At 44.2% G+C, this 25,981-nt stretch overlaps 1 long non-coding RNA gene across 1 annotated transcript; it reads left to right on the top strand.

The window, feature by feature from the left end:
- The first annotated feature begins 16,170 nt into the window (after positions 1–16,170).
- LOC141407405 (uncharacterized) lies at positions 16,171–24,646 on the top strand. Its single transcript, XR_012416404.1, has 2 exons — positions 16,171–16,639; positions 22,929–24,646. It is a non-coding gene; the product is annotated as an uncharacterized lncRNA (long non-coding RNA).
- The last annotated feature ends 1,335 nt before the right edge of the window (positions 24,647–25,981 follow it).

Below are 25,981 nucleotides of genomic sequence, written 5' to 3'. Positions count from 1 at the left end.
TAGCCAGGCGTGGTGGCAGGCGCCTGTAATCCCAGTTACTCAGGAGGCTGAGGCAGGAGAATCACTTGAACCTGGGAGGCAGAGGTTGCAGCGAGCCGAGATGGTGCCATTGCACTCCAGCCTGGGTGACAGAGCAAGACTCTGTCTCAAAAAAAAGAAAGAAAGAGAGAGAGAGAGAAAGAAGGAAGGAAGGAAGGAAGGAAGGAAGGAAGGAAGGAAGGAAGGAAGGAAGGAAGGAAGGGAGGGAGGGAGGGAGGGAGGGAGGGAGGGAGGGAGGGAGGGAGGGAAGAAAGAAAAAGAAAGAAAGAAAGGAAGGAAGGAAGGAAGGAAGGAAGGAAGGAAGGAAGGAAGGAAGGAAGGAAGGGAGGAAGGGAGGGAGGAAGAAAGAGAGGAAGAAAGAAAGAAAAGAGAAAGAAAGAAAGAAAAGATGCCTTTTCTTTGCTTGGGGTTTAAACACCTGGCTACAAGACACTTTGTATAGGGAAGTTGGGGACTCTAGGGGTAGGATTTGTTTTAATATAATTTATAAATCTTTGGACTGGGGCATGGTGGCTGTTGCCTGTAAGTCAACATTTTAGGAGGATGAGGAGGGAGTATCACTTGAGCCCAGGAATTTAAGACCAGCATAGCCAACATAGGGAGGGAGGTCCCATCTCTACAAAAAGTTTAAAAATTGGCTGGGCGAGGTGGTGCACACCTCTGGTCCTAGCTACTTGGGAGGCTGAGGTGGGAGGATTACTTGAGCCTGGGAGGTTGAAGCTACAGTGAGCCATGATGGCACCAATGCATTCCAACCTGGGTGACAGAGCAAGACCCTGTCTCTAAATAAACAAAGAAATGAAGAAACCTATGATAAATCTCCCTGTTTTCAGACCCACTTTGACCTGCCTAGGAGTCCGAAGGCTTTCTAGGCTCTGCTCTCTGGGTCATGCTCAGCCCCAGCCCTGCAGTCGCAGCCCTGGCTATCAGCAACTTAGGCTTTCCACCGATCTCATCTCTCACCATCACTTCTGTGCACTTTGTGTTTACAGAAATTTGTTGAACTCTCTTGTTTGTTGATGATACCCTTTTCTATTCTCTTTATTGTTGGAGTTTTTAAAATATTAGTAATTAGCATTATAATAGAGTTTCTAAATTTATGTACTCAGTCTGCCATCTGAGATGGAAAATCTTCCATTTCCTTTAGTAATCAAGAAATAATTTCATTGTGGTTTCTCAGGAAGAAAAGAAAGAATATTTTGAATCACAGGGCGTTTTGATGACTAGAATGACTAGAGTTGAGGAAATTCGTGGAAGCTGAGAATGTCTGTCTTCTCATTTCCAAAACAGCTCCTTAAGGCATGAGGACAGGCAGAACTACTGGCTATTCCCAAGCCACGTTAGATGTATTTGGTTCTTTTCTCCCAGGAGCTGAGATCGCGCCATTGCACTCCAGCCTGGGCGACAAAAGCAAAACTCCGTCTCAAAAAAAAAAAAAGTCTCTGCAGATAATTATGGCAACAGCTCATGCTTGTATAGTACTTTATCTTTTGCAAAGTGCAATAACATTGTGAAATAATTCTGGTTTTATAGATGAAAACTGTGGCTAAGAGTGTTTGGATATAATCCAGCTCAACTTTACAAACTCAGGGCTGAAGCTTGGGTCTTACTTCTCCAAATTCCATAATTACCCACTTTATCGTGGTACCACCTTGTTTTACAAGATCATTCTTTAATTATTAAATAATTAACAAGAGAATTCCTTCACAGAACTTAGTCACTTGAAGTTCTATTCTTTCTATTCATAATTTTATTCATATACTTCTTTTCTGGAACTCATCTATTACATTAAGTAGAATAAAGCTATGTTCATTATTTATTATTCATTTATTACTTATATTTTTTCTTTTCTTTTTTTTTTTTTTTTGAGACAGAGTCTCACTCTGTTGCCAGGCTGGAGTGCAGTGGCACAATCTTGGCTCACTGCAACCTCCACCTCCCGGGTTCAAACGATTCTCCTGCCTCAGCCTCCCAAGTAGCAGGGACTACAGGTGCACTCTACCACGCCTAGCTAATTTGTGTATTTTTAGTAGAGACAGGGTTTCACCATGTTGGCCAGGATGGTTTCGATCTCTTGACCTCGTGATCCGCCCACCTTGGCCTCCCAAAGTGCTGGGATTACAGACACCACGCCAGGCCTACTTAAATATTTTAAACTATATATAATGGCTGAAAAGTATGAAGCAAATCTTTAAAGGTGCTTAAATTAAAACCAATAAGAAAATTAGGCCTGAGGCTGGGCGTGGTGGCTTATGCCTGTAATCCCACCACTTTGGGAGGCCAAGGTGGGCAGATCACCTGAGGTCAGGAGTTGGAGACCAGCCTGGCCAACATTACGAAACCCAGTCTCTATTAAAAACACAAAAATTAGCTGAGCATAGTGGCACACACCTGTAATTCCAGCTACTCAGGAGGCTGAAGCACGGGAATCACTTGATCTCAGGAGGTGGAGGTTGCAGTGAGCCGAGATGACACCATTGCACTCCAGCCTGGACTCTGTCCCTTTTTTTTTTTTTTTTTTTTTTGAGATGGAGTCTCATTCTGTTGCCCAGGCTGGAGTGCAATGGCACAATCTTGGCTCACTGAAACCTCTGCCTCCCTGGTTCAAGCGATTCTCTTGCCTCAGTGAGCAGCTGGGATTATAGGCATGCACCACCACACCTGGCTAATTCTTTGTATCTTTCATAGAGACAGGGTTCCACCATGTTGGCCAGGCTGGTCTTGAGCTCCTGACCTCGTAATCCACCCGCCTCAGCCTCCCAAAGTGCTGGGATTACAGGCATGAGCCACTAAGCCTGGCCAAGGACCCTGTCTCTTACAAAAAAAAAAAAAAAAGAAAAAGAAAGAAAGAAAAGAAAAGAAAAGAAAAAGAAAAACAGGAAAAAAAGAAAAAAAAAAAAAAAGAAAATTAGGCCTGACACATTTGGCACATATCATGATCCCTGGCACCACTGCTTACCAAATAAAAAGCTAGCCTGGCCGGGCACAGTGGCTCACGCCTGTAATTCCGGCACTTTGGGAGGCTGAGGTGGGTGGATTGCCTGAGCTCAGATTTCACGACCAGCCTGGGCAACACAATGAAACCCCATCTCTACTAAAATACAGAAAATTAGCCGGACATGGCGGTGTGCTCCTGTAGTCCCAGCTACTCAGGAAGCTGAGCCAGGAGAATTGCGTGAACCTGAGAGGCTGAGGTTGCAGTGAACCGAGATCGCACCACTGCACTCCAGCCTGGGCGACAGAGCAAGACTCGGTCTCAAAACAAACAAACAAACAAACAAACAAACAAGCAAACAAACAAACAAATAGTCTACATACTAAGTATCTAATTTTTTTGCCTGGTGCGGTAGCTCACACCTGTAATCCCAGCACTTTGGGAGGCTGAAGCAGGCAGATCACCTGAGGTCAGGAGTTCAAGACCAGCCTGGCCAACATGGAGAAACCCCATCTCTATTAAAAATACAAAAATTAGTCCGGGCGAGGTGGCTCACGCCTGTAATCCTAGCACTTTGGGAGGCCGAGGCGGATGGATCATGAGGTCAGGAGATCAAAATTATCCTGGCTAACATGATGAAACCTCGTCTCTACTAAAAACACAAAAAATTAGGCGGGCATGGTGGCACGCATCTGTAGTCCCAGCTACTCCGGAGGCTGAGGCAGGAGAATCGCTTGAGCCCAGGAGGCAGAGGTTGCAGTGAATCGAGATCGTGCCACTGCACTCCAGCCTGGGCGACAGAGTGAGACTCTGTCTCAAACAAACAAACAAACAAACAAACAAAAAACACAAAAATTAGCCTGGCGTGGTGGCGAGCACCTGTAATCCCAACTACGCTGGAGGCTTAGGCAAGAGAATAGCTTGAACGCGGGAGAAGGGAGGTTGCAGTGAGTCGAGATCATGCCACTGGACTCCAGCCTGGACGACAAGAGCAAAACTCCATCTCAAAAGAAAAAAATCTATCTAATGTTTTTAACATCCTAGCAAGTAACATAATGTGTACGTGCTTCTTCGATGTTGGCTCGAATACTTGATTGTCAAATAAGCTGGATTTGACATTTTACTCTGAGGGTTCGTTTGTCCGGACTGTGTTTAGGTCTCCATGCAGCCTGCTCATGGATGAGTGAGACATAGCCATTAAGCCTAGGACACAGGGTACAAAAGGAAGGAGGAGAGACTGGGGCTGAGACAAAACAGGGAGCGAGGCAGAGAGAGGAAACGAAATTAGAAAACTGGAAGCAAATAAGAAAAAGGACTTTGTGTTTTCTCAGTGCTGGCATTGCTCTGAAATGGGGAGATGTACAGGAAAGAGAATGACATGCTAATTAATATTCAGGTTACAGAAGCCAAAATGAACTATTTTTTAGGAGTAGAGGTAATTAAATCTCTGCACATACAAAGCAGAAGCTAATAAGCACTTACTGACCATCTACTTCATTGGACTGGTGAGCTTCATGCCTTTAAAATCACAAGAACTGCATAGGTGCCATCATTGCAGAGAACCTGCGCATAGCTGGGGCCTTGCTTTCCTGCCCTCCTCAGGGAGCCAGCTGCTCTGCCCACCCCATGATTGGGCACCAGTGACATCAGCTGCCAGCTGAATAACCAATTAGTGTCACAGAGAAACTGGGTACAGATTAAGGATGGATGTATAACCTCATTGTAGACACCACAGGAACTTTTTCAAAAGACATTTTGAAAAATTACCCATAATCTCATAAACTCAGAGCAGTTACATTATGTAAAGAGTGATTTATGTATAACTAGGCTTTACATTTTTTCTATCCTTTTTTCTTTTTTTTTCTTTTTTCTTTTGAGACAAGGTCTTGCTATGACACTTAGGATAGAATGCAGTGGTACGATTATGGCTCACTGCAGCCTCAAACTCCGGGGCTCAAGTGATCCTCTGGCCCCAGCCTCCCAAGGAGCTAGGACAAAGGTATGCCACCATGCTCAGCTAATTTTTAAATTTTTTGTAGAGATAGGGTCTCACTGTGTTGCCTCCACTGGAATGCAATAGTGAGATCATAGCTCACAGCAGCCTCAAACTCCTGAGCTCAAGCAGTCCTCCCACTTGAGCTTTCTGAGTAGCTAGGACTGCAGGCACATACCACCACTCTCAGCTAATTTTTAAAAATTTTTGTAGAGGCGGTTTCCTCTATGTTGCCTAGGCTGGTCTCGAACTCCTGGCCTCAGGCAATCCTCCCACCTCGGCCTTCCAAAGCACTAGTATTACAGGCGTGAGCCACTGTGCCTGGCTTAAATTTTCGTAACTGTCATATAAAAAACATATAAAAAGTCAAACCACCAAAGTCTGCTGAGCCTTTACCTGTCAGACAAGATCAAAGAATAATGACTCTAGACTTAATCTCTGTGTACTTTTTGTTTGTTTAAGTAACACTCTTAATGTTTAGGCCCCAGGATTCTAAACAATTTTGTATAATTAAAAAAACCATAAACAGGCTGCTGCCTGGGAAAAAAGAATCCTTTGAATATTAAACATGGTATGCTCAATTACAGATTCACTTCTGATCTTAGTAAACATACTCTGCCAATCTTAACAATAATCGCTAGTCTCTGCATACTATTGTGCATTCTTCTTTAATCATCGTATGTAATTTTATATATACACGTCCCTCAATTCATTTCCTAAGCAGCCACCTCTGTCTCCAGTCTGTTTTTAACCTTGGGAGTTGCGTCAGTTTTGTTCTGGCTGTGTCGCGGGTCTGCTTAGAATCTTCTCTTGATTCTCCTTTGTCTTTAGAATAAAAAAAACAAGCTTGGGAGTCAGAACACCCTTCCGAGCTGGTTCCTCACTCTATCCTCATCTTCCTTGAGAAATCCTTCTAGGACAGAAGCACGGGTCAGCTCTCCCAGCCCAGAGCTCAAGCTCTGTCCACATAGGGCGCCTACTGGTTTTGCTGGTCTTGTTGGTGTAAAGTGATCATGGTTGAGTGTTATCATCTCCTCAGACGCCTGGCACTTTTGGCTCTTTCCTCTGGTGTGAGCATTACTTGTGTATAATGCGTGCACATCGCCCAGTGGAACAGCCATCATTTTCTTACCGATTTGTATTAAATCCCTGTCAGTTTTCATGATTGAGAAAGTCTTTTCTTGGACCTGTCATTTGCGTTCACTTTGTCCATAGTGTCCTTCAATGAAGAGAAATTCTAAAGTTGACATAAGTTAACTCACATTTAGCCTAATGCATGTGCTTTGCGAGTTTATAATGCATTCTTCCAGATCTTTCTGTGTTACACCCTCTATCAAATTAGTCATCAACTCCCCTAGAGTCCTGAATTATTTTACTCATACTTCTTGTATTTTGTCCTCGTTAAAGCGTTTCTTTAGTTGTCCTGTCTTGTTTTCTGAATTCTGACCTCCTCAAGGCTAGGGACTGGGAATTATTCATCCTTGAGTCGCCAGCACAGCCTGACTCATGATAGTCAGTGCTGGTGGAAGGAAGGAATGACCCATTTTAGTGGCCGTGTCATTGTCTACGTTGAATTCTAGGAAGTCATCTCCTCTCACCCTTACAATGCCTTAGCCAAGAACTTTCCATTCCCATGGTCTCTTGCTCACAGTAATTTGGACCATTTGTGGACACTTGGCTCAGACTGAGTGAATCAGAATCTCTCTCCTAAGAATTTAGAACTGGGGCTCAGACAGACTGAGTCAGTTTGCATCTAATGCTGGCCCCAAGAGGTCATGTAGCATCAAGCAGCCATGCAGGGCCAGCTGTGCCGGTGATCAGGGATTGAGACTAAGAGGTGGTGTACAGGGAGAAAGCTGTCCTACAGAGCAAAACAGAGCAAGAGCCGGGAAGGGGAGAGAGACTGGATCTTCCTTGGTTCCTGACAGGTTTCCAGTTCCTGGTTCTGATTCCTTATGAAGGCTCGGAGTTCAAATCTCTGTCTTCTTTGACCTTGAGAAAGCTTTAGTCGGTCCTTTTTCCTTATAAGCATAGAATCCTTACAGTAGTGATTCATATGTTTTCTACATAAAGAATAATTGCTATTTTCACATTGTTCACTGGAGACAGTATTAACTTGTTCAATATATATTATAGGTAAGGCATCTTCTCAACTCTTACAGCCACACAAAAGTGGACTTAGACATTCAACTTGTCACTAGCTGAGCTCTTTTTTTTTTTTTTTCTTTGAGATAGAGTTTTGCTCTTATTGTCCAGGCTGGAATGCAGTGGTGCAACCTCATTGCGAGGCTCATTGCAGCCTCCACCTCCCTGGTTCAAGCAATTCTCCTGCCTCAGCCTCCCAAGTAGCTAGGCTAGGATTACAAGTACCTGCCAACAAGCCCAGCTAATTTTTTTTTTTTTTTTTTTTTTTTGAGACAAAACGTCGCTCTTGTCCCCCAGGCTGCAGTGCAACAGCACAATCTCGGCTCACTGCAACCTCCACCTCCCAAGTTCAAGCGATTCTCTTGCCTCAGTCTCCCAAGTAGCTGGGATTACAGGCACCCACCACCACACCTGGCTAATTTTTGTATTTTTAGTAAAGACTGGGTTTCACCATGTTGGTCAGGCTGGTCTCGAACTCCTGACATCAGGTGATCCACCCGCCTCAGCCTCCCAAAGTGCTGGGATTACAGGCATGAGTCACTGTGCTCGGCCAAGCCCAGCTAATATTTTTTTTGTATTTTTAGTAGAGACAGGGTTTTGCCATTTTGGCCAGGCCAGTCTCAAACTCCTGATCTCAGGTGATGCACCCACTTCAGCCTCCCAAAGTGCTAGGATTACAGGTGTGAGCCACCATGCCCAGCCCGCTGAGCTCTTTTTTTAACTACACTTTCTATTCTTTTTTTTTTTTTTTTTTTGGCTCTGTCACCCAGGCAGGAGTGCAGTGTTGTGATCTCGGCTCACCACAGCCTCTGCCTCCTGGGTTCAAGTGATTCTCCTGCCTCAGCCTCCTGAGTAGCTGGGATTACAGGCGCACCATGCCCAGCTAATTTTTGTGTTTTTAGTAGACATGGGATATCGCCATGTTAGCCAGACTGTACATGTTTTATTCTTGAAGTGGGCATGACTATGCTTACCACTTCTGAAATCATGAGGCCTCGTAAAATTTGATTCAGGTTTTGAAATTAACAAAAGTGCCAGGCATGGTAGCTCACACTTATAATCCCAATGCTGTGGGAGGCCAAGGCAGGAGTATCACTTAAGGACAGGAGTCCAAGACCAGCCTGGACAACTTAAGAAGATGTCTCTACAAAAAAAAAAAAATTTAAATTAGCTGAGAGTGGTGGTGCATGTCTGTAGTCCTAGCTACTCAGGAGACTGAAGTGGGAGAATCACTTGAGTCCAGGAGTTCAGGGCTGCAGTGAGCTATGATTGTGCCACTGCCCTCCAGTCTGGGCAACAGAGCAAGACCCTATTTTAAGATAAAAATAAAAATAATAAAAGAAATAAATTGGCTGGGCACGGTGGCTCACACCTGTAATCCCAGCACTTTGGGAGGCTGAAGTGGGTGGATCACAAGGTCAGGAGTTCAAGACCAGCCTGTCCAAGATGGTAAAACCCTGTCTCTACTAAAAATACAAAAATTAGCTAGGCATGGTGGCAGCCACCTGTAATCCCAGTTACTCGGGAGGCTGAGGCAGGAGAATTGCTTGAACCCAGGTGGCAGAGGTTGCAGTGAGCTGAGATTATGCCACTGCACTCCAACCTGGACAACGGAATGAGACTCCATCTCAAAAAAAAAAAAAAAAAAAAAAAGGAAAATCAAGGTCTAACACCCCTTACCCCTTAAATCCTGCTATGGTAATTCTAAAGGGTTCTTATCTATTCATTTGAGTAGCTTTGGAATAACATATGCATGTAGTTCTGTTACTGTATGTTACTTAAAGTGTGAAACTTCATTATTTAAAAAATTATATAATACAAATATTTTACTCCTAAGAATGATTTTTTCCTGATTTATCCTAGTAATGTATTTATTTATTTGCTTACTTATTTCCTTATTTTAGAGACAAGATCTTGCTCTGTCACCCAGGCTGCAGTGCAGTGGTATAGCTTACTGCAGCCTCAAACTCCTGGGCTCAAGTGATCCCCCCACCTCAGCCTCCTGAGTAGCTGGAACTACAGGCAAGCGCCACCATATCTGGCTAATTTATTATTATTATTTTTTGAGATGGAGTCTCTCTATGTCACCCAGTCTGGCCTCAAACTCCTGGCATCGATTATCTGCCTTGGCCTCCCAAAGTGCTGGGATTACAGGCATGAGCCACCATGCCCACCTCTCACCTTATTTTTAGCATAACTTATATAGAGTGGCTCAAAGCAAGCACAACACCAATAGTAACAACTCTAATGGAATACATATTCTGTCGGACACTGTGCCAAGCAGTTAACATTGGACATTTCATTTAATCCTGAAAATAATTCTTTATGGGAGAGATATCATCTCCATTTTATAAATGAGGGTGCAGGGCACTGCTGGTAAGAAAAAGAGCTGGGGCCAGGTGTGGGGGCTCACACCTGTAATCCCAGCACTTTGGGAGGCCGAGGCGGGTGGATCACTTGAAGTCAGGAGCTCAAGACTAACCTGGCCAACATGGTGAAACTCCGTCATTACTAAAAATACAAAACATTAGCTGGGTGTGGTGGCAGGCACCTGTAATCCCAGTTACTCTGGAGGCTGAGGCTCAAGAATTGCTTGAAACCGGGAGGCAGAGGTTGCAGTGAACCGAGATCGTGCCACTGCACTCAAGCCTGGGTGACAGAGTAAGACTCTGACTCAAAAAACAAAACAAAAAAACAAAAGAAGAAGAAAGAAAAAAAGCTGCGATTTAAATCCAGGTCCCCAGGTCTGTCTCTGTTCATAGCTTGCATTGCTAATCCCTCCAATATATGCCTAGGGGATGTAGCTACTGACTTCCGTGCTCTGGCTTTTTTTACTGCATATACCTGAACTGCAGGGGAGTGTTTTTTGTCTATCTTTTGTAACTTGGATATTCTTGAGTCACTGAAGGGAAACTATAGCAAAAAGAGCCATTAGAGGAAGGAAATGAACAAACTTCAAGTCTTATCTTCTTATCTGTGCTCCTAAGGTTATGACTCTTGACTCTCTTTCTGTGATTTATAAAGTGTCAGTATAACTGCTTTGGGGGAAAAGCTAGACTACATTCAGTCCTCAGTTGGAAGCCTGGGTGGCTGCAGACTCAGTGACTCACAGAAGGAATAAACAGGAGAGGAGAAAAGGTACGGAAACCTTCATGTCATACTTACACATTACTGAGGATATAGTGTTTTTTTGTTTATTTGTTTTGTTTTGTTTTTGAGATGGAGTTTTGCTCTTGCTGCCCCAGCTGGAGTGCAATGGTGTGATCTCGGCTCACCACAACCTCCGCCTCCCGGGTTCAAGCAATTCTCCTGCCTCAGCCTCCCGAGTAGCTGGGATTATAGGCACGTACTACCATGCCCGGCTAATTTTTTGTATTTTTAATAGAGACGGGAGTTTCTCCATGTTGGTCAGGATGGTCTCGAACTCCCAGTCTCAGGTGATCTGCCCTCCTCGGCCTCCCAAAGTGCTGGGATTACAGGTGTGAGCCACTGCGCTCGGCCACTGAGGATATTTTTTAAAATATCAGAAAGTATTATGGCAGAGTGTCAGTAAAAGAATAACTTTTTCAACAGAAAGTTTTTCTGAATTTAGTTTGTGCAGCAATTTATGTAGACCTGCCTATCATTATGAAAGAGTTTGTCTTCTTTTGTTCTCAGTTATAACCTAAATGACAACCAAGTATGTGAAGTGGCTTTTGTGAACTTGCTACAATCTTTGCATGCCCAGACTTGCCTGGTACAAAATGTACAAAATAGACCTGTGATTTATAAACTGTGGGGTAATCATGTGAACACAAAGGAAAAAAAAGAATCTCTTATATTTGAGTTTTTGAAAATGATACTTTAAAAATATTGTAAGAAAAAATTACTTGCTGCCATTTGCTTGACTTTTCTTTATCTCAGAGGGACTTGAATAATAAGGTGGCTTTGTTATCTGATAAATTAGGCATGCTACACCATTCCCCAGGAATAATATCTGTATTATTTTTCTCCCAGAAACAATGCTTGGACCTCTAAATCTTTCTGTTTCTATTAGGAGAATCATAGAAACACAGAGTGGAAAGTCTTTCTTTTTTTTTTTTTTGTGACGGAGTCTTGGGTATATACATTGGTAACCTATTAAAAACTATACTCGAGTATATACATTGGTAACCTATTAAAAACTATATTAAATAACAACAAAGGATTTTACATTATATTCCAAGGGGCTTAGATTGTGTATCACTTAGAATGAACAATCTAGGGTAAAGGAAGTCTTATTCTTAGCAGATGAACAAAGTGAAGCCTACCAAGGTTAATAATATGCTCAAATTCAGTCAGGCGCGGTGGCTCATGCCTATAATCACAGCACTTTGGGAGGCCAAGGCGGGCGGGCTAATCACAAAGTCAGGAGATCTAGACCATCCTGGATAACATGGTGAAACCCTGTCTCTACTAAAAATACAAAAAACTAGCCAGGTGAGGTGGCGGGCGCCTGTAGTCCCAGCTACTCCAGAGGCTGAGGCAGGAGAATGGTGTAAACCCGGTAGGCGGAGCTTGCAGTGAGCTGAGACAGCGCCACTGCACTCCAGCCTGGGTGACAGAGCAAGACTCCATCTCAAAAAAAAAAAAAAACCACACAAAACAAAACAATAATAATAATATCCTCAAATTCAAACAGATACAGCATAGATTGAAACATGCTGGAACTGTTTCTAGTCATGTGTTTTATTAACTGAGTTGCCTAACTCATTTTCTACCTATATTGGTGCTTTCAAACTTGTCCTATAGTACCCAGAAACGTAGAGTTGCCTTTGATTGCATTAAATATAACAATACAAACTGAACAAAAGTCAAATTTTATTTTAACTACTTAGGAGAAAGATAAACTTGATCCTTTCAATTGGCCAATAATGACAAGTAATTATAGAGTTCAAAAGGAAAAAGATTATTTGGACCATGAAGTGACTTCCCTCCATTCAGAATAGTTTGGAGCTAAAATTACTCTCAAACAGCTTGAAAAAGCAAATGTCAAGCTTCAGTCAAAGCTGTTAGTGAGCAGAACTGTGTCTACATTTGTCATATGTTGTTAATGTGTTCATCTCAAATTTCTAAACAGCTATAATTAAGGAGTAGGTTTCTAAAAATTTATAATACTTTTGAAGTCTACCAGATTTGCCAGGGTCTTTTTTTTTTTTTTTTTTTTTTTAACAAAGAAAGGGTATATTTGACATGTATTAAGTTTGCATAAGTAAGAATTGTTATTAATTCTGTTTCACCATGGCAACGGACCACAGGCCATTAAATAAGGCAGCTTAAGGCCAAAAACATCCAGAAGTTTAAGTAAAGTTAGAATGCAATTAAATAAGCAAATTCTGAGTAATTAACTTTTCAACCACTTTTTATTCATTTAAAATTTGTAGATAAATGAAAATCTGTCCTTGGAACTTGCATTTCTAAAACCCAGTCTCCAGTCCTCTGTGGAAAACATCACAAGTCTTAAAGATGAAAAGAGAGAGCTGACTGATGATCAAAAGTCTCCAAGAAGAAAGGGAAAGAAATCCTTTCCCAGAAAGATTTGCTGATAAAAGCCTTGACTGTTCAAAAGGGAGTATAAAGTTTATCTGCAATTAGCCAGGCTGGCACCTTCTTCAGTGATCTGGGCTATTGACATATTTCCTCAGTAGCAGTCAGTTTCCAATACACACTGTTTGATTATCAATGTTTTATTGACATGTAAGACAGTAATGGGATGTTAGACTTTGCTTAAGAACTATAAGCTGTGGGCAGGGTGTGGTGGTGCCCACCTATAATCCCAACACTTCGGGAGGCTGGAGGATCACTTGAGGTCAGGAGTTTGAGACCAGCCTGAGCAACAGAGCAAGACCCTATCTCAACAACAACAACAACAACAAAAATTAGCCAGGCATGATGGTACACATCTGTAGTTCCAGCTATTCAGGAGGCTGAGGTAGGAGGACTGCTTGAGTCCAGGAGGTCAAGGCTGCATTGAGCCATAATCATGCCACTGCACTCCAGCCTAGGTGACAGAGCCAGACTTTATCTTTAAAAAATTTAAAAATGGGCAGGGTGTGGTGGTTCACACCTATAATCCCAGCACTTTGGGAGGCTGAGGTGGGTGGATCACGAGGTCAGGAGTTCAAGACCAGCCTGGCCAACATAGTGAAACCTCATCTCTACTAAAAATACAAAAATTAGCCAGGTTTGGTGGCAGGCACCTGTAATCCCAGCTACTCGGAAGGTTGAGGCAGAGAACTGCTTGAACCCAGGAGGCGAAGGTTACAGTGAGAGGAGATCATGCCACTACACTCTAGCCTAGGCAATAGAGTGAGACACTGTCTCAAATATAAATAAATAAATACTATAAATTGTGGAAGACAGTGACTCAAATAAATTCAAAACATGATGTTGTGACACTTGGACTAATGTGGTAGTTTGCTAATACTGAGTATAAAAATGGAAAAAGTTAATGTGTAAAAAAATCACCTGCACCATGACTACTCTTTTCTTTTTTTAATTTTGAGACAGAGTCTCGCTCTGTTGCCAGGCTAGAGTGCAGTGGCAGGATCTTGGCTCACTGCAATCCCTGCCTCCCCGGTTCAAGCGATTCTCCTGCCACGCCCAACTAATTTTTGTATTTTTAGTAGAGACGGGGTTTCACCATGTTGGCCAGGCTGGTCTCAATCTCCTGACCTTGTGATCCACCCGCCTTGTCCTCCCAAGATGCTGGGATTACAGGCGTGAGCCACTGTGCCTGGCAGTGGTTTTCCTCAGTCTTAATGGGACATAAGATAGGGTTAAACATGTGATTGGTCCGCCCAAGATTTCCCAAATACCAACTGGGAATTTTGTAGATCACCTGCACCCCCTTTATAATTCCTTCCCTTTGGAATGCAAATGGATTTGTGTTTGCTGGGATTATCATAAATTGTAAGAGCTTAGAGATGGCAAACCAATTAAAATACTGGTATAGCAAACTAATTTGGAAAGGCAAATGTGTGACTTGGATTGTTTGCTTTTTCAGGTTTTCCATGTAACCACTTTCATTGGCATGATAAATTGAAAGTTTGTTACTGAACATTTTTAAAGAGTAATTATATATTTTTTGAAAAATTTTAACTCCTGGCTGGGCATGGTGGCTCACACCTGTAATCCCTGCACTTTGGGCAGCCAAGGTGGGTGGATCACCTGAGGTTGACAGTTCGAGACCAGCCTGGCCAACATGGTGAAACCCCATCTCTACTAAAAATACAAAAAAATTAGCCAGGCATGGTGGAAGGTGCCTGTGATCCTAGCTACTAGGGAGGCTGAGGCAGGAGAATTGCTTGAACTCAGGAAGCAGAGGTTGTAGTGAGCCGAGATCACACCACTGCACTCCAGCCTGGGCAACATGGCAAGACTCTATCTCAAAACAAAAACAAAAACAAAAACAAACACAAAACCTCCTGAAAAATATCTAGAACACTGTACTCTGGAGTGTTTTCAGGGAAAAATCTATCTTCCTTTCTGAGGGGAAAATCTATTCTGCTTTTTGGAGGGTATTAATAGGATAAGTTGTGCAGATTTACTGACTTTCACAACATGCACTGGACTGCCAGCAAAGAGCTGCAAGAATGGTAGAATCCCTGTTGCTCTCTTTTGTGCTGGGGGAAAAAAAATATGAGAATGAAGTTATTCCATAGACTTGCTACTTTCTGAGACAGCATGGCCCTGGATTCAACCTGATTTGATTAAGTAAATATTTGTTAAACACCTACTATTGTGTCCAGAATTTATTCCTTCCGGTGGGTTCTAGGTCTTGCTGACTTCAAGAATGAAGCCGTGGACCTTCGTGGTGAGTGCTACAGCTCTTAAAGATGGTGCGGACCCAAAGAGTGAGCAGCAACAAGATTTATTGTGAAGAGTGAAAGAACAAAGCTTCCACAGTGTGGAAAGGGACCCGAGCGGGTTGCCACTGCTGGCTGGGGTGGCTGCTGCTGGCTGGGGTGGCCAGCTTTTATTCCCTTATTTGGCTCCACCCACAACCTGCTGATTGGTCCATTTTACAGAGTGCTGATTGGTCCATTTACAATCCTTTAGCTAGACACGGAGCACTAATTGGTGTGTTTACAATCCTCTACCTAGACAGAAAAGTTCCCCAAGTCCCCACTCGACCCAGGAAGTCCAGCTGGCTTCACCTCTCACTATTTCAAGGTACTACAGTGGATCAAGGAAAAACTTGACATGAGAAGAAAGGAAATCAAGTTTTATTTATGTGTGTGTTTTTCTAAAACCAGTTCTAAGTTAAAAACATCCATATATATAGTATTTTACCATATGTTTGTCAGAAACTATCTTTTTATATACCTGCCTTTGTAATGCTCCCATTTGTCCCTGGGCAAACATCTTTTTCCCTGTCTAATCTTCACACTTCTCAATACTGTAAAAGTTTAGGACTGGAAGAGTCACTCACACGTTCACTTTTCTTCATGACTAAGGTGGTGACAAAAAGATTATTATCTGCTGGCCGGGTGCGGTTGCTCACAACTGTAATCTCAGCACTTTGGGAGGCCAAGGCAGGTGGATCACAAGGTCAGGAGTTCAGGACCAGCCTGGCCAACATGCTGAAACCCTGTCTCTGCTAAAAATACAAAAATTAGCCGGGTGTGCTGGCAGGTGCTGGTAATCCCAGCTACTCAGGAGGCTGAGGCAGAGAACTGCTCAAACCTGGGAGGCGGAAGTTACAGTTAGCTGAAATCATGCCACTGCACTCCAGCCTGGGTGAGAGAGTGAGACTCCATCTCCCAAAAGAAAAAGAAAAAAAAGATTATTATCTGCTGTCCTCTTGAGAGATGAAGCCAGCTGGGCTTCTGGGTTGGGTTGGACTTGGAGAACTTTTCTGTCTAGCTAAAGGATTGTAAACACACCAATCAGCACTCTGTGTCTAGCTAAAGGTTTGTAAATGCACCAATCAGCACTCTGTAAAATAGACCAATCAGTGCTCTGTAAAATGGACCAATCAGCAAGATGTAGGCAGGGCCAAATAAGGGAATAAAAGCTGGCCACCCGAGCCAGCAGCGGCAACCCACTTGGGTCCCCTTCCACACTGTGGAAGCTTTGTTCTTTTGCTCTTCACAATAAATCTTGCTGCTGCTAAATCTTTGGGTCTGCACTACCTTTAAGAGCTCTAACACTCACTGCAAAGGTCTACGGCTTCACTCCTGAAGTCAGTGAGACCAGGAACCCACCGGAAGGAACAAACAACTCTGGATGCGCCACCTTTAAGAGCTGTAATACTCACTATGAATGTCTGTGGCTTCACTCCTGGAGTCAACGAGACAATTAACCCACCAGAAGGAAGAAACTCCGAACACATCTGAACATCTGAAGGAACAAACTCCAGACACACCTTCTTTAAGAACTGTAACACTCACCACAAGAGTCTGCGGCTTCATTCTTGAAGTCAGCAAGACCAAGAACCCACTGGAAGGAACCAATTCTGGACACATTTTGGCAACCACAAAGGGACTATTGACTATCACCAAGCGGTGAGTACCATCAGAGCCCTTTCGCTTGCTGTTCTGTCCTATTTTTCCTTAGAATTTGGAAGCTAAATACCGGGCACCTGTTGGCCAGTTAAAAGCAACTAGTGTAGTCAGGAGTTGGGAGCATTGGTTTTCCTGGAACCAGCTTCTGCTTTTCCTGTACTTCTGAGCTGAGCCTAGGGTCAACAGAGAGGAAAGCCATTCAGCTTCAGGGTCCCAACAGCAAGTTGGTTGACCCTGAGGCCATGAGTGGAACTCTCAAAGTCACGTTGCCCAAGTGAGACTCGCCTATCTATCCTATCTATCCTGACCCTTGCCTTCTGGGTCCTAATGCCTGTCAGACAAACTTCCTATTGCTTCTCTTCTCCGAGGCTAGTCCTGCTTCTAAAAACCACTGTCCCTGTCTCTGGTGCTTTTCTAGTTTCTTCTATAAGAATGATTTCTAGTATAAACTCCAGGACTCTCTTGCCTTCTTTAGGCACCCGGGCTCCTCACTGATCAGAAAGACATAATTTTTGCCCAAAGCCCCATTGGCGGGGGGACAATCTTCTCTGGAATTTTAGGATCCCTCCTCAGACAAGCAGGCCTAACAAAAGCTATTCCTGAAGCTAGGATATGGGGAGATTCATAAATTGTATCCTTCCTATTCATATAAGTGAGGACAAAAGGCATCACCCTTCCAACTCTGGAGATCCCTTCCTTCCCTCAGGGTATGGCCCTCCACTTCATTTTTGGGACATAACATCTTTATAGGACACGGGTAAAGTCCCAATACTAACAGGAGAACGCTTAGGACTCTAACACGTTTTTGAGAATGCATTCGGTAAGGGCCACTAAATCCGATTTTTCTTGGTCCTCCTTGTGGTCTAGGAGGACAGGCAAGGGTGCAGGTTTTCGAGAATGCGTCAGTAAGGATCACTAAATCCGACATTCCTTGGTCCTCCTTGTGGTCTAGGAGGAAAACTAGTGTTTCTGCCGCTGCGTCAGTGAGTGCAACTATTCTGATCAGCAGGGTCCAGGGACTGTTGCGGGTTCTTGGGCAAGGGGTGTTTCTGCTGCTGCGTCAGTCGGTGCAACTATTCCAATCAGCAGGATCCAGGGACTGTTGCATGTTCTTGGGCAGGGAGAGAAACAAGCAAACCAAAATTGCAGGTGGTTTTGTCTTTCAGATGGGAAACACTCAGGCATCAACAAGCACACCCTTGAAATGCGTCCTAAGCCATTGGGACAAATTTGACCTGCAAACCCTGAAAAAGAGGTGGCTCATTTTTTTCTGCACTATGGCCTGGCCCCAATATTCTCTCTCTGATGGGGAAAAATGGCCACCTGAGGGAAGTACAAATTACAATGCTATCCTGCAGTTTGACATTTTCTGTAAGAGTGAAGGCAAATGGAGTGAAATACCTTATGTCTAAGCTTTCTTTTCATTGAAGGACAATCCACAACTTTGCAAAGCTTGCAATTTACATCCCACAGGAGGACCTCTCAGCTTACCCCCATAACTTAGTCTCCATATAGCTCCCCTTTCTATTAATAAGCCTCCTCTAATCTCCCCCACCCAGAAGGAAACGAGCAAAGAAATCTCCAAAGGACCACAGAAACCCCCAGGTTATCAGTTTTGTCCCCTTCAAGCTGTAGGGGGAGGGGAATTTGGCCCAACTCGGGTACATGTCCCCTTCTCCCTCTCTGATTTAAAGCAGATCAAGGCAGATCTGGGAAAGCTTTCAGATAATCCTGATAGGTATATGGATGTCCTACAGGGTCTAGGGCAAACCTTCAATCACACTTGGAGAGATGTCATGCTATTGTTAGATCAAACCCTGGCCGTTAATGAAAGGGCAGCCCAAGAGTTTGGAGATACCTGGTATCTTAGTCAAGTAAATGATAGAATGATAACCAAAGAAAGGGACAAATTCCCTACCAGTCAGAAAGCCGTCTCCAGTATTGATCCCCACTTGGACCTCGACTCAGATCATAGGGACTGGAGTCACAAATATCTGTTGACCTGTGTTCTAGAAGGACTAAGGAGAATTAGGAAAAAGCCCATGAATTATTCAATGATGTCTACCATAACTCAGGGAAATGAAGAAAATCCTTCTGCCTTCCTCTAGCAGCCATGGGAGGCCTTAAGAAAATATACTCCCCTGTCACCTGAATCACTTGAGAGTCAGTTGATTTTTCTTTTTTGAGATGGAGTCTTGCTCTGTTGGCCAGGCTGGAGTTCAATGGTGCGATCTCGGCCCACTGCAAGCTCTGCCTCCTGGGTTCATGCCATCTCCTGCCTCAGCCTCCCAATTAGCTGGAACTACAGGCACCTGCCACCACACCCGGCTAATTTTTTTTTTGTATTTTTGGTAGAGACGGGGTTTCACCATGTTAGCCAGGATGGTCTCAATCTCCTGAGCTCGTGATCCGCCCACCTTGGCCTCCCAAAGTGCTGGGATTAAAGGCACGAGCCACTACGCCCGGCTGAGGGTCAATTGATTCTAAAAGATAAGTTTGTTACCCTTTCAGCTGCAGATACCAGGAGAAAGCTCCAAAGGTGAGTCCTGGGCCCTGAACAAAATCTGGAGGCCTTATTAAACCTGGCTACCTTGGTGTTCTATAATAGGAACAGGCCCAAAAGGAAAAGCAAGATCAGAGAAAGGCCATAGCCTTAGTCATGGCCCTCAGACAAACAAACCTTGGTGATTCAGAGAGGACACAAAATGGAGCAGGCCAATCACCCGGTAGGGCTCGTTATCAGTGTGGTTTACAAGGACACTTTAAAAAGATTGTCCAGCGAGAAACAAGCCTCCCCTCGACCATGTCTACTATGCTGAGGCAATCACTGGAAGGCACACTGCCCCAGAATGCAATGGTTTTCTAGGCCAGAAGCCCCCAACCAGATGATCCAACAACAGGACTGAGGGAGCCAGGGGCAAGTGCCAGCTTATGTCATCAGCCTCACTGAGTCCCAGGTACGTTTAACCATTGAGGGCCAGGAAATTGACTTCCTCCTGGACACTGGCGCAGCCTTCTCAATGTTAATCTCCTGTACTGGATGACCGTCCTCAAGATCTGTTACCATCTGAGGAATCCTGGGACAGCCTGTAACCAGGTATTTCTCTCACCTCCTCAGTTGTAATTGGGGGACTTTGCTCTTTTCACATGCCTTTCTTGTCATGCCTGAAAGTCCCACACCCTTATTGGGGAGGGATATATTAGCCAAAGCTGGAGCTGTTATCTACATGAATATGGGGAACAAGTTACCCATTTCTTGTCTCCTACTTGAGGAGGGAATCAACCCTGAGGTCTGGGCATTGGAAGGACAATTTGGAAGGGCAAAAAATGCCCACCCAGTCCAAATCAGGCTAAAATACCCCACCACTTTTCCTTATCAAAGGCAATATCCCTTAAGGTCTGAAGCTCATAAAGGATTACAGGATATTGTTAAACATTTAAAAGTTCAAGGCTTAGTAAGGAAATGCAGCAGTTCCTGCAACACCCCAATTCTAGGAGTACAAAAACCAAACAGTCAGTGGAGACTAGTGCAAGATCTTAGACTCATCAATGAGGCAGTAATTCCTCTATATCCAGTTGTACCCAACCCCTATACCCTGCTCTCTCAAATACCAGAGGAAGCAGAATGGTTCACTGTTCTGGACCTCAAGGATGCCTTCTTCTGTATTCCCCTGCACTCTGACTTGCAGTTTCTCTTTGCCTTTGAGGATCCCACAGGTCCTCACGTCCCAAATTACACACGTGCCAAATTACATGGACTTTCTTGCCCCAAGGATTTAGGGATAGCCTTCATCTGTTTGGTCAGGCACTGACCCAAGATCTAGGCCACTTCTCAAGTCCAGGCACTCTGGTCCTTCAGTATGTGGATGATTTACTTTTGGCTACCAGTTTGGAAACCTCATGCCAGCAGGCTACTCTAGATCTCTTGAACTTTCTAGTTAATCAAGGGTACAAGGCGTCTAGGTCGAAGGCCCAGGTTTGCTTACAGCAGGTCAAATATCTAAGCCTAATCTTAGCCAGAGAAACCAGGGCCCTCAGCAAGGAATGAATACAGCCTATACTGACTTATCTTCACCCTAAGACATTAAAACAGTTGTGGGGGTTCCTTGGAATTACCGGCTTTTGCCGACTATGAATCCCAGGATACAATGAGATAGCCAGGCCCCTCTATACTCAAATCAAGGAGACTCAGAGGGCAAATACTCATCTAGTAGAACGGGAGCCAGGCACAGAAACAGCCTTCAAAACCTTAAAGCAGGCCCTAGTACAAGCTCCAGCTTTAAGCCTTCCCACAGGACAAAATTTCTCTTTATACATCACAGAGAGAGCAGGGATAGCTCTCAGAGTCCTTACTCAGACTTGTGGGACAACCCCACAACCAGTGGCATACCTAAGTAAGGAAATTGATGTAGTAGCAAAAGGCTGGCCTCACTGTTTATGGGCAGTTGCAGTGGTGACCGTCTTAGTGTCAGTGGCTATCAAAATAATACATGGAAAGGATCTCACTGTCTGGACTACTCATGATGTAAATGGCATACTAGGTGCCAAAGGAAGTTTGTGGCTATCAGACAACTGCCTACTTAGATACCAGGTGCTACTCCTTGAGGGACTGGTGCTTCAAATATGTACATGCATGGCCCTCAACCCTGCCACTTTTCTCCCAGAAGATGGGGAACCAATCGAGCATGACTGTCAACAAATTATAGTCCAGACTTAATGTCAACTGAGATGATCTCTTAGAAGTCCCCTTAGCTAATCCTGACCTTAACCTATATAGTGATGGAAGTTCATTTGTGGAGAATGGGATAGAAGGGCAGATTATGCCATAGTTAGTGATGTAACTGTACTTGAAAGTAAGCCTCTTCCCGCAGGGACCAACGCCCAGTTAGCAGAACTAGTGGCAACTACCCAAGCCTTAGAACTGGGAAAGGGAAAAAGAATAAATGTGTATACAGATAGCAAGTATGCTTATCTAATTCTACATGCCCATGCTGCAATATGGAAAGAAAGGGAGTTCCTAACCTCTGGGGGAACCCCCATTAAATACCACAATGAAATTATGGAGTTATTGCACACAGTGCAAAAACCCAAGGAAGTGGCAGTGTTACACTGCCAAAGCCATCGGAAAGGTGAAGGAGAAAAGGCAGAAGGAAACCGTCAGGCAGATGCTGAGGCCAAAATTGCTGCCAGGTGGAACCTTCCATTAGAAATACCTATGGAAGGACCCTTGGTATGGAACAACCCCCTCTAAGAGATTAAGCGCCAGTATTCCCCAACTGAAACAGAATAGGGACTTTCACGGGGGCATAGTTTTCTCACCTCGGGGTGGTTAATGACAGAAGAAGGAAAGGTACTTATACCCAAAGCCAGCCAGTGGAAAAATGCTTAAAACCCTCCACCAAACTTTTCATATGAGTATGGAAAACACTCATCAAATGGCCAAATTCCTATTTACAGGGCCAAGTCTCCTCCGTACTATTTGACAGGTAGTCAAACCCTGTGAGGTGTTCCAAAGGAATAATCCCTTGGTCCATCATAAGGCCCCTTTGGGGGAACAAAGAATAGGTCACTATCCTGGAGAGCACTGGCAGTTAGACTTCACCCATTTGCCTAAGTCAAAGGGATTTCAATATTTGTTGGTCTGTGCTGATACTTTTACAAATTGGGTAGAAGCTTTCCCCTGCAAGACAGTGAAGGCTCAGGAAGTGATTAAAGTCCTAATTCATGAAATAATTCCTAGATTTGGGCTTCCCCAAAGCTTACAGAGGGACAATGGTCTGACTTTTAAAGCCATAATAACTCAGGCAATGTCCAGGATGCTAGGGATACAATATCACCTTCACTGTGCCTGGAGGCCACAATCCTCAGGGAGGGTTGAGAAGGCAAATGAAACACTCGAGAGACATTTAAGGAAACTAACACAAGAAGCTCATCTCCCATGGCCTACTATTTTGCCCATGGCCTTGTTGAGAATTCGAAATTCTCCTCACTTATCTTCACCCTCACAAAATAGGGCTCAGTACATATGAAATGCTGTGTGGACGACCTTTTCTCACAAATAACCTCCTACTTGATCAGGAATCAGCCAACTTTATCAAAGATATAACTTCTTTGGCAAAATATCAACAAAACCTTAAAAACCTACCTGAAGGATGTTACAGAGAAAAAGGAATAGAGTTGTTTCAACCAGGAGATATAGTGTTGGTCAAATCTCTCCCCTCTACCTCCCCATCTATGGACTTTTTGTGGGAAGGACCATACTCAGTAATCCTCTCTACCCCCACTACAGTTAAGGTGTCAGGAGTGGAATCTTGGATTCACCACACCCGAGTCAAATTTTGGACACCCCTGAGGAACCTGTGGGACCGTCAGCTCAGGAGTCCCAAGATCAGCCAGACCAGCCTCGATACACCCGCGAACCATTGGAGGACTTCATCTCCTATTTCGGAAGGAAACATCCCAGACTAAAGAGGCTCCTACCACTGATCCTGAAGAAAAACCCCATCCTCCTTAAAAAAGATAAGTGAAAACCTACATAATCTTTATCTTTAACACCTCTCCTTGCCCCTTCAATGGAATCCTTTTACTATTTCATCATATTATTAAGCAGCATACTAACCATACTCTTTGCGACAGGACTATATACTGTAGCTCCTGCCAGGATGAAAACGAAATAGAACGCAGGGAGCCACTCAGTATGCTCCCAACACCCCTTTCCAGCCACTCACCAGAGCTACCTTGGCAAGTACTCTAGCAGTATGGGAAAATGAAAACAACAAATTCACACACCTTTTTAACATACACAACCAGTTCTGTCTACCCAGCCAAGGTATATTCTTCTTATGTGGAACGTCAACTTATATCTGCCTCCCCACTAACTGGACAGGCACCTGCACCTTAGTCTTTCTAAGTCCCAACATTAACATTGTCCCAGGAAATCAGACCCTATCAGTACCCCTCAAAGCTCAAGTCCATCAGCACAGAGCCATACAACTAATACCCCTACTTATACGGTTAGGAATGGCTACTACTACAGGAACCAGAATAGCCAGTTTGTCTACTTCATTATCCTACTACCCACACACTCTCAAAGGATTTCTCAGACAGTTTGTAAGAAATAATGAAATCTATCCTTACTCTACAATCCCAAATAGACTTTTTGGGAGCAGTGACTCTCCAAAACTACCGAGGTCTAGACCTCCTCACTGCTGAGAAAGGAGGACTCTGCACCTCTTAGGGGAAGAGTGTTGTGTTTACACTAGCCAGTCAGGGATAGTACGAGATGCCGCCTGGTGTTTACAGGAAAAGGCTTCTGAAATCAGATGCCTTTCAAACTCTTATACCAACCTCTGGAGTTGGGCAACATGGCTTCTCCCCTTTCTAGGTCCCATGGCAGCCATCTTGCTATTACTTGCCTTCAGGGCCCGTATTTTTAACCTCTTTGTCAAATTTGTTTCCTCTAGGATCAAGGCCATCAAGTTACAGATGGTTTTACAAATGGAACCCCAAATGAGCTCAACTAACAGCTTCTACCAAGGACCCCTGGACCAACCCGCTGGCCCTTTCACTGGCCTAGAGAGTTCCCCTCTGGAGGACACTACAACTGCAGGGCTCCTTCTTTGCCCCTATCCAGCAGGAAGTAGCTAGAGCAGTCATCACCCAATTCCCAACAGCAGTTGGGGTGTCCTGTTTAGAGGGGCTTTGAGAGGTGAAGCCAGCTGGGCTTATGGGTCAGAGTGTCAACTCTGGGCTTATGGGACTTGGAGAACTTTTCTGTCTAGCTAAAGGATTGTAAACATGCCAGTCAGCACTCTGTGTCTAGCTAAAGGTTTGTAAATGCACCAATCAGCACTCTGTAAAATGGACCAATCAGCAGGATGTGGGCGGGGCCAAATAAGGGAATAAAAGCCGGCCACCTGAGCCAGCAGGAGCAACCTGCTCGGGTCCCCTTCCATGCTGTGGAAACTTTGTTCTTTCGTTCTTCACAATAAATGTTGCTGCTGCTCATTCTTTGGGTCTGTACTACCTTTAAGAGCTGTAACACTCACTGTGGAGGTCTGCAACTTCACTCCTGAAGTCAGTGAGACCACGAACCCACCAGAAGGAAGAAACTCCAGACACATCTGAACATCTGAAGGAACAAACTCCGGACACACCATCTTTAAGAACTGTAACACTCACCACGAGGGTCTGCGGCTTCATTCTTGAAGCCAATGAGACCAAGAACCCACCAGAAGGAACCAGTTCTGGACACATTCTGTCTTCCTGTCTCAAGGGGATAAGACAATAGAGTTGACAGCCCTGTTTTAAATGGATTCAAAACTGTAAAATCACCTTTTTTTGAGAAGGAGTTTTGCTCTTGTGGCCCAGGCTGGAGTGCAATGGGGCGATCTTGGCTCACCACAACCTTTGCCTTCCGGGTTCAAGTGATCCTCCTGCCTTAGCCTCCAGAGTAGCTGGGATTACAGGCCTGCGCCACCAAGCCCAGTTAATTTTGTATTTTTAGTACAGAGGGGGTTTTTCCGTGTTGGTCAGGCTGGTCTCAAACTCTAGACCTTAGGGGATCCTCCCATCTCAACCTCCCAAAGTGCTGGGATTACAGGCGTGAGCCACTGTGCCCGGCCAGAATCACTTTTTTTTTTTTTTTTAGGAGTTCCAGTGCATTTAATAATTTTGATGGGGAACAGTTGACACTCTGATTGTTAAAGTTTAAGATGATAGAGGAGGGCCAGGCGTGGTGGCTCACACCTATAATCCCAGCACCTTGGGAGGCTGGGGTAGGTGGATCACCTGAGATCAATGGAGACCAGCCTGACCAACATGGTGAAACCCCATCTCTACTAAAAATGTAAAAAAGGGTGTGGTGGCGCACATCTGTAATCCCAGCTACACAGGAGACTAAGGCAGGAGAATGGCGTGAACCCAGGAGGCAGAGGTTGCAGTAAACCGAGATTGCGGCTGCACTCCAGCCTGAGCAACAAGAGTGAAACTCTGTCTTGGGGCAGGAGGAGAAAAAAACAAAAAAAGATGATAGAGGAGAGCAGAATTGGAAGTGGTGGCCAGACAAGAAGGCGAAGTTAATTGCTTACATGATGTGATTTCAGAAGCCATAAACACTTTCTTATCTCTAAAAATTACCACTGCTCTCTAATGTCTAAAAACTTCCTTTCCCTCCTATTGAAACCTCTCTCTGTTAAAATGCAGACCAAACACCCTGTAAGTGTAACGCTTCGACTGTTGTCAGTCATCCAGACTTTTGTGGAAGTGTGTTTTAGATTCCTTTCTGGAAGTAGATTTTGATAGGGAACAGGAGGATATTAGATACTATGGGACTAAGTAGAG

This window comes from Macaca fascicularis, chromosome 8 (genome assembly GCF_037993035.2).
Source record: "Macaca fascicularis isolate 582-1 chromosome 8, T2T-MFA8v1.1".
Classification (NCBI taxonomy): domain Eukaryota; kingdom Metazoa; phylum Chordata; class Mammalia; order Primates; family Cercopithecidae; genus Macaca; species Macaca fascicularis.
This window is presented reverse-complemented; position numbering and strand designations above follow the sequence as displayed.